The sequence below is a fragment of the Mastomys coucha genome, unplaced genomic scaffold, assembly GCF_008632895.1.
Source record: "Mastomys coucha isolate ucsf_1 unplaced genomic scaffold, UCSF_Mcou_1 pScaffold1, whole genome shotgun sequence".
In the NCBI taxonomy this organism is placed as follows: domain Eukaryota; kingdom Metazoa; phylum Chordata; class Mammalia; order Rodentia; family Muridae; genus Mastomys; species Mastomys coucha.
This window is the reverse complement of record NW_022196891.1, coordinates 92567307-92575647: the sequence shown is the minus strand read 5'-3', so window position 1 is coordinate 92575647 and position 8341 is coordinate 92567307. Positions and strand designations below refer to the sequence as shown.

The following is an 8341-nucleotide window of genomic DNA, read 5'->3' as shown; positions in this document are numbered from 1 at the left end:
CTGCTAGGAATAGAACAAAATCTAATCCTCATCTCTGGCTTTTCTCCTCGCTCTGGTATATTCCTTCAATTGATGTTTAAGATACATTTTGTACCTTAAATATACTATATGTTCAAGATATAGTTTCTACCCCCAGTTCCCAGTAGCATATTTGGTGTGTTTTCTGCAGCATACACTAGCATGGAAAATAGGACAATATTTAAATTTTAATGTATGTGTATGAGGGTTATTCCCTAATGTAGCATATTTGAGAATTGGAATTGAAATATCTTTAGAATGATAGGGCAGCAATAGAACATCCATTACTAGCCAACCAATTTATTTTATTTCATTTTCTCTTCTAAGAGTTTAGGAAAAATCAAAACTGAGAAATTAAATCAAATAAAAAAGTGTAGGTAACTGAGACTGTTGTCTTTAGAATGGGAGTATCTTTGGGCTTGTCCTTAAGTACTGGGCTAATGAAACTGAAGTCCAATAAGTCCAATAAGTTCATTTTTTTTATTGTTGGGTAGTATTCCTTACTATAAGTATTACTTACTAAGTATTGCTGGTTACTTACTATAAGTGGACTTCTGAGTTGTTTTTATTTTGGTGTTATTACAGCAGGGCTCTATCAATACTTTTGTTCATGTGCTTGATGTGCACATATATTTTTGTTAAGGTAAACCTATCATTTGACTATCAGTATGAAAAAGTGCACAGATACTTAGTTTTGATAGATTAATGACAATTTTTAAACTCTTGGTACCAGTTTGTATTATAGTCAATGTGGACCACACTTTTGGTCCATCTCATTTCATTTAGCCATTGTGGGGACTTGCAGTACTAACTCTCTGTAGTTTAATTTTAATTTTTCTGATGACTGTGTGCCAGGTGTCTTTTAAATATTATTGTATAGTTAAATACTGTCTTTGGTACAGTTTTGTTTCACTCTTTCGCCCATTTTTTTTTAACTTGCTTTTTTCCTAACTAGTAACTTAAAAAAAAGTATATTGTAGATCAGACCTTTTGATCAGCCAAATAATACTCACTCAGTGTCTTGATTTATCATTCATAATGGCTTTTGATGCCTAAGAGTTAAGTTTAGTCTAATATATAATTTTCCTCAATTATGACTAATGTATTTTGTGTCCTATTTTAAAAATCTTTGCCTACCCCAAAGCCAATGACATATTTTTTGGAATTTTCTTCTGGTAACTGCTTTTTCTTTTCTTTTTTTTAAAAAGATTTATTTATTTATTTATTTATGTATGAGTACACTGTAGCTGTACAGATGACCATGAGCGATCATGTGGCTGCTGGGAATTGAACTCAGGATCTCTGCTTGCTCCTGCCCCACTCGCTTCGTCATATGTCTTCAGACGCACCAGAAAAAGGCGTCAGATCTCATTACAGGTGGTTGTGAGCCACCATGTGGTTGTTGGGATCTGAACTCAGAACCTTCAGAAGAGCAGTCAGTGCTCTTACCGGCTGAGCCATCACGCCAGCCCCCTGGAAACTGCTTTTTCTTGCACATTTAAACCTAAACTTCATCTCAGATTGATTGCGTAGCAGTATATAAAAAGATCAGGGTTCATCAAGGAGTGGTGGACATGCCTGTCATCTGAGTCCTCAGGAGGCTGAGGCAGGAAGATCACTGGTATCAGAATTAGCATGGGCTACCTAGTGAAACCCTGTTTTTAAAAATTCACAATGTAAGCACGGTTGATAGTTGTAATTACAGCAGACATTCAGAAGACTTAGCATGAGCCCACTCCTCAGCACACCAAGTTTTCTCCTTGTTCGTGAGTCAGTTGATCATATTCGTGGGTCACTTCCTGGGCTTTTATTCTGTTGTTCTTTTTATTACTAATCACCAGGGAAATACATTCCAAACCATGGATCCATTTCACTCCATTTAGAATGAAACAAGGCCTGCCATTAATTTAAAAATGAGTTTTATTGAACTTATGGATATTTAAAAAAAAATGAATAAAGTGGCTAAGGAGATGTCTTAGGCCATAAGGTGCTTGCTGTGTAAGCATGAGGACCTGAAGTCTGTCTCTAGCACCCCCTCACTCCCACACCCAACCAAAAGCCCATGGCAGCAGAGCACTCCTGTAACTGTAGTGCCTGGGACTCAGAGACAGGAGGATCCTGAGCTATGTTAGCAAGCCAGTCTGGCCAGATTTCAAATGCCAGGTTCTGTGACAGACCGTGTCTCAGAAATTAGGGTGAAGAATGATTATGATTGAGGTAGGCCCCCCTGCCCCCGCCACTTTTATACCATTCATTTACCGGTCTTCTATTTGAAAGTATATGGCATGGAATGGCTCCCCTTTTTGTCCCATGGTGGTTAGATTGCATCTATAAGAATGTGGTGACCAGGGGCCTGGGGGATAGCTTAGCAGGTAAAGCATTTAGTTAGGGTTTTATTGCTGTGAAGAGACATCATGACCAAGGCAACTCTTATAAAAGACAAAATTTAATTGAAGCTGGCTACTGGCTCTGAGGCTCAGCCCATTATTATCCCCAGAGGGAAGCCTTGTCCAGGCGGGCATGGTGCTGGAGGAGCTGAGTGTTCCATGTCTTGTTCTGAAGGCAGACAGGAGAAGAATATCTTCTGGGCAGCTAGTAGGAGGGTCTCAATGCTCACCCCCATAGTGACAGACTTCCTCCACCAAGGCCATACTTCCCAGTAGTGCCACTCCCTGGGGCAAGTATATTCAAACCACCATATAAAGGCATATGTCACCGAGCCCAACCTGAGTTTGATCCCTGGTACCTACACGTTTGAAGGAGAGTCAACTCCCATGGGTTGTACTGAGACTCCACAGTGTGCACTTGTATGTACCTTAGCATATCTACACATGTTCTGATTCCTACCCCAAATTCCCCTTCCCTTCCACGGACATACACATTCTAAACAAATACAAATAAACAAACAAATTTTAAAAAGTAATGTGATAAGCAACCCACTTACTAAAAGTAAGGTACTCTATTCCCTAAACAGAGCAGTACTGAGACAGAAGGGTCCTCTGCCTTACTCTGCCTCCTTAAGATCCAGCATTCAGGGCTGGCAAGATGGCTCAGCGGGTGAGAGCACCAACTGTTCTTCCAAAGGTCCTGAGTTCAAATCCCAGCAACCACATGGTGGCTCACAACTACCCATAATGAGATCTGATGCCCTCTTCTGATATGTCTGAAGACAGGTACAGTATACTTATTTATAATAATAAATCTTTGGGCCGGAGCGAGTGGGGTTGGCTGGAGCGAGCAGAGGTTCTAAATATTCAATTCTGAACAACCACATGAAGGCTTACAACTATCTGTACAGCTAAATGAAGCTGGATGCAATCTGCTCCCAAATTGACTTGTCTCCCATTCTGGAGAATCACCTACTTCCCTGAGACCCATGGGGCTGGTGAGATAGCTCAGTAGTGGCAGTGGAGGCGGCAACCCAGTTAGGTTGAAAGATCGTCTTCTAATGAGAAGACCTACCTTTAATCTAGATTTTTTTGAGATGGCAGGACCCACCTCTGATCTGGGCCATGCTTTCTGCTGGAAGCTTATATAGACATGGAAGAAGGAAGCTTTTGCTCTTTGCCCACTTGCTCTAGCCTTCACTGGCATTTGAGCCTACTTCTTCAGGATTCCAGCACCTACTGAAGGCCAGTTGAGACATCCAGCCTCGTGGACTGAGCAGACTTCTGGATTCTTGGACTTTCCTTTAGTAGGAGCCATTGTTGGATTAGTTGGAAACCTTTAAGCCATTTGTAATCAATCCCTTTATATAATTCATTCCTAAGTTTTGTTTCTCTAGAGAACCCTGACTAATACCCTGTTTTATCCATCCTGAAAACAGGCACTGAGGAGCAAGGAATCCAGCTAGCCAGCTCTTTCTTGTTCTAAGGGAAGATGAACCCTTTTCTTGTAACTTTGTTACCAATCACTAGAAAGAAAGAGAACCGAGATACAGTCAAACAAACAAAACAAAACAAAACAATCAACAACAACAAAAACCCCATAACTAACTAGGAGTTTTTGTTTGGTTTGTTTTTCACTGTGTAGCCCTGGCTGTCCTAGAACTCACTATATAGTCTAGGCTGGCCTCCAACTCACAGACATCTCTGTTTCCTTAGTGTTGAGATTAAAGACCTGTGCCATGATGCCTGGCTAACAAAAAATTTAAATGGTTAAAAATATTTCAAAATTTTCATAGGCTTCTTTTCTTATTTTTATTTCTTGACAACATTGTGTGTGTGTATGTGTGTGTGTGTGTGTAGGGGGATGTTTACATAAAATTGTCAACTTTCATCACATACCCCATTTTAAGGGAAAATACTTTCAGAATTCCCTGACAGTATAAAATAGTAATAAAAAAGATTGGGCTGGCAAGATGGCTCAGTGGGTAAGGGCACTGACTGCTCTTCCAAAGGTCCTGAGTTCAAATCTTGGCAACTACACGGTGGCTCACAATCTGGCACCCTCTTCTGGTGCACATGAAGACAGCTACAGTGTACTTATGTATAATAATAAATAAATCTTTGGGCTGGAGCGAGCGGGGTTGACTGGAGCGAGCAGAGGTCCCAAAATTCAATTCCCAACAACCACATGAAGACTCACAACCATCTGTACAGTTACAATGTACTCATAAACATAAAATAAATAAATAAATCTTTTAAAAAAAGATTTATCGAACAATTATTATGTACTTTACATCACAGTATGATGTGTGTTCAGAGGCATGGCCTCATATAAGCCTCAGAATGTCTCAGTGAGGTCAATGCTGTGCGGCCTCACACTCTACAACAGCAAATTAATCCAGCAGAGTTGTTTGATGCTCAGGTTTGTCCTGCTAGCAAGTGGGGGCACATTAGGTTTAAGCTACAACTGAAATTTCCAACTATTGTCAGGTGTTTTCAATACATAGGAGAAGCTAAAGCCCACTGCTAATGCCTCAGAATAGGCAAGCTAAGCAGGAACAGAATTACCACTGGACACCCGAGAGACTCATGTGTCATGCTGCTCTCTGAGAGCCTCCTTTATAGTCAATACTTGGTGATCGACATCACTGGATTAAATGTGTGCTTCACTGAGTGACTCTGGTGTCAAAGAAACTAGTCTGGCCACTGTGAGGAAGTGGTAAATGAAAACCAAACACACTTCTCACATTCATATAACCCTTTAAAGCCAAATTTCAGCTAATATGTGTTCACAAAATTTGAAATACTTAAACCTAAGGAGGGTGTTGGGCACCTGCCTTTAATCCCAGCACTAGGGAGGCAGAGGCAGGAGGATCTCAGTGAGTGTGAGGCTGGCCTGGCCTGCTACTAAATACCAGGAAGGTCAGGCCTATACACAGAGACCTGATCTCCAAAGCAAAGCAAAACAAAACCAAATAAAATGCCCAAGACCTGGAAGCATGAATCTCACTTCTAGAAATGAAAGTGACCAAAAGCGCACAGATGATTGAATACAGGGAAATTTATCAAAGTATTTGACAGGGTGGAAACAACAAGCAGGTGTAGCATGAGGAAAATCGCTAAATGTTTTGGGGCATGTCGTTACACACGAAGACAGTAGTCAGCCACCATTTTTTGCTATGTCGTTATATTTGCTACAGTAGTCACTCATGGTGGCCTTCGTTATTCAGCTTTATGCTCACTCTTTCGTGTAGTCTCCAGCAGGTGATTCCTTAATGCTTTGTACTGTCTTGTTTGAATTTTGCAGGTATCCTGAAACTGCTTTTTTATTTGGAGTTCTTCAGACTTCAAACTCTTAGGTTGTTGTTGAATTTCCATGACATGTTTTCGCCTTAGCTCCCGTTCCCTTCTCTTATTGTATTCCAACTGGTTAGTGAGCTCAGTTTGATGCTGCAGTCTGATCAACTCACAGCGCATCTTCTGAATAGTGCTGAGGTGACGAAACTCCAGTTCTTGCATGGATTCATGCTGTCACAATAGCATTGCATGTTCCAAGTCCTTTTGAGTCTACCTTTTGTTTAACTCCTCCCTGACAAGGTCCTGTTCCAAGTTATGTCACCCAAGTAACATTCTTCTTTTGAAGCGATGACATTCTAGCTGTAGATACTGCCTTTGACGTCGAAGAAGATTAGCTGCTTCTTCTGCCTGAAAATGTTGTATATTCTCCTTCTGCTTTGAAAGCCATTCCTGCTTTTCTTTTTTAGGTGTGCTCTGGTTTTCATTCAGCTCCTCCTTAAGTTGCTCTTTTCGAAGTTTATATTCTCTATTTTGAGACTCCAAAAAGCTATTCAGTTCTTTTTTCTGTTGAGCCTGAATGTGTTGCTGGAATTTTTTCTCCTCGTTGGCCATCACTTTAGCTTCTTTTTCCATAGCAGCTTGGTGTTTCTTAATAGGTTTCTCCATTTCTGCAGCAAAATTATTATGCTGAGTTTCAAGATCTTTGTCCAATCTGAGCCGGTGTTCACCCATCTCTGCCTTCAGTTTATTTTCCAGAGTCATCAGCTGCTTTTGATGCTGTCGCCTCATCCTCTTGTAACCAGACATCTGTTCTCTAAGTTCAGAGTCCTGCTCATGTTCTTGCATCTGTCTTGTAACCAGTGATGCTCTTCGTATAGTTGCAAAGTGTTCTCTATTACGATAGTGTGATTTGTGCCGAGACACTTGAGGATGCTCTTGTTCTAGGATCTCCTTCTTCTTGGTAATTTTCTTCCTTGGGTTTTAAGTGGATGACAGAACTGTTAGACATCACTGTATGGTCTCCTTCCATCATATCTAGCTCACTCTTGTCATCTGATGCATCTGGAAGACTATTAACACTGCTTCTTTGGCTGCTGGCACTGCTAGACATACTGGGGATAGACTGATCCAACACTATTCACTGTTAGCTTCCAACACTATTCACTGTTCCTGTCCGGCCAACACCATGATCTTGCTCCTCGTCTTCTTCCTGTGCTTCTACCACTGGTCCATTATGTGCCTCCTGGAAAAGGAGTTTCTTCATCTTTCGATACTGCAGATTGTCCAGCTCTCTTACTGCATCCTTTGTAGACCCGACCCGCGGGCCTCAGTAATTTGGGTGGTGCGAGGAGGGTCACAACCTGTGAATAAAAAATGGGCGAGAGAGACGACAGGACTCAAGGAAGCATTGCTTGTTAAGAGTCGTTTACTTAGTTGAGCAGAGCATAATTAAAGCAAAAATCTTGGAGGGGAGGGGAAGAGGAAGGAGGGAGAAGGAAAGTTACAAAATCTTCTGGGGTTGAGCTCCAAGGTAGCAGGTGGGGAGGGAGTGGGTTTCCGTGAATGTTCTTTTTCTCAGGGCCAAGCCGGATCTTTGTGGTCGTCAGGCAGGATGTTTGTCTCGGCTCTCAGTCAGCTAGGGCAGGATGTTTATCTCAGGGCTCTCATGGTTCCCAACACTTTGTCCTTTGAATAAGATCTATTAACACTGTTTCAGGGCGCTCTCGAAGAACAAACATGTGCTTTAAAAGTTCCTCTGATGTAGGGCGATCTTGAGGGATTTTCTGGAGGCAGGAATCTACAAAGTTTCAAAAATAATCAGACCATTCATTAGATTGTAGTATAGGGGATTCATTTTGGGATATGTGATATAAGGCACTCATTGCATTCATATTAAATAAAGGAGGCTGTGGAGAGCTGCGGTGTGCCGCGTTTTAAAGATGGCACAGGCTCCCGCCTTCCACTAGCCCGGCAGTGAGTGCTCTCAATGACAAGCAAGTCCTTAATTGACTGTGCTTGTCAGTCGCACCTGCTTGCGCATAAGAGTGGCCTATGTGCTGTACCTATATGGTTCCCGGGGGTTGGTTAGGCAGGAGTACTTAAGACTGCGCGGGCTTTTCCCCGGGGTTAGAAGAAAATTTTCAAGGATCCTGATTAAAAACTGCTGGAAGGAGAGCTCAAAGAGTCGTGTCTTTTTTGCCAGTCGAGAGAGATGTGATAGGAGGCTTCTCAGCTAATTCAATACATGTTATTCCAAGAGACCATATATCAACTTTGCCATCATACTGTCCTTCATCCATGGCTAAAATTACTTCAGGGGCCATCCAATATGGTATTCCCACAAAAGAATTGGCAGGGGAGGCCATGGAAGCAGATCCAAAGTCAGCAAGTTTCATTTGGCCTGGTTTTATCAGAAGGATATTTCCTGCTTTGATATCTCTATGGATAATTGTGGGGAGCCACAGCTGCTACCATATATATATATATTGACACCTGGTCTCTGGCCAGAGCTGAGAGCATTGATAAGCCCTTAGTTGGAAAAGCTGAGTGCCTCTACTTTGTGATCCAAGCTGGCGTGATTTCCCGCAGCCTATTATGCTTTGCCACATAGCTGATGCTTATTGGGACCAGAGAAAGTA

The 8341-nt window shown here is 41.8% G+C and overlaps 1 pseudogene; it reads right to left on the bottom strand.

The window, feature by feature from the left end:
• Positions 1-5627: 5627 nt before the first annotated feature.
• On the bottom strand, positions 5628-7586 carry LOC116097053 (annotated as a pseudogene).
• Between the last annotated feature and the right edge of the window lie 755 nt (positions 7587-8341).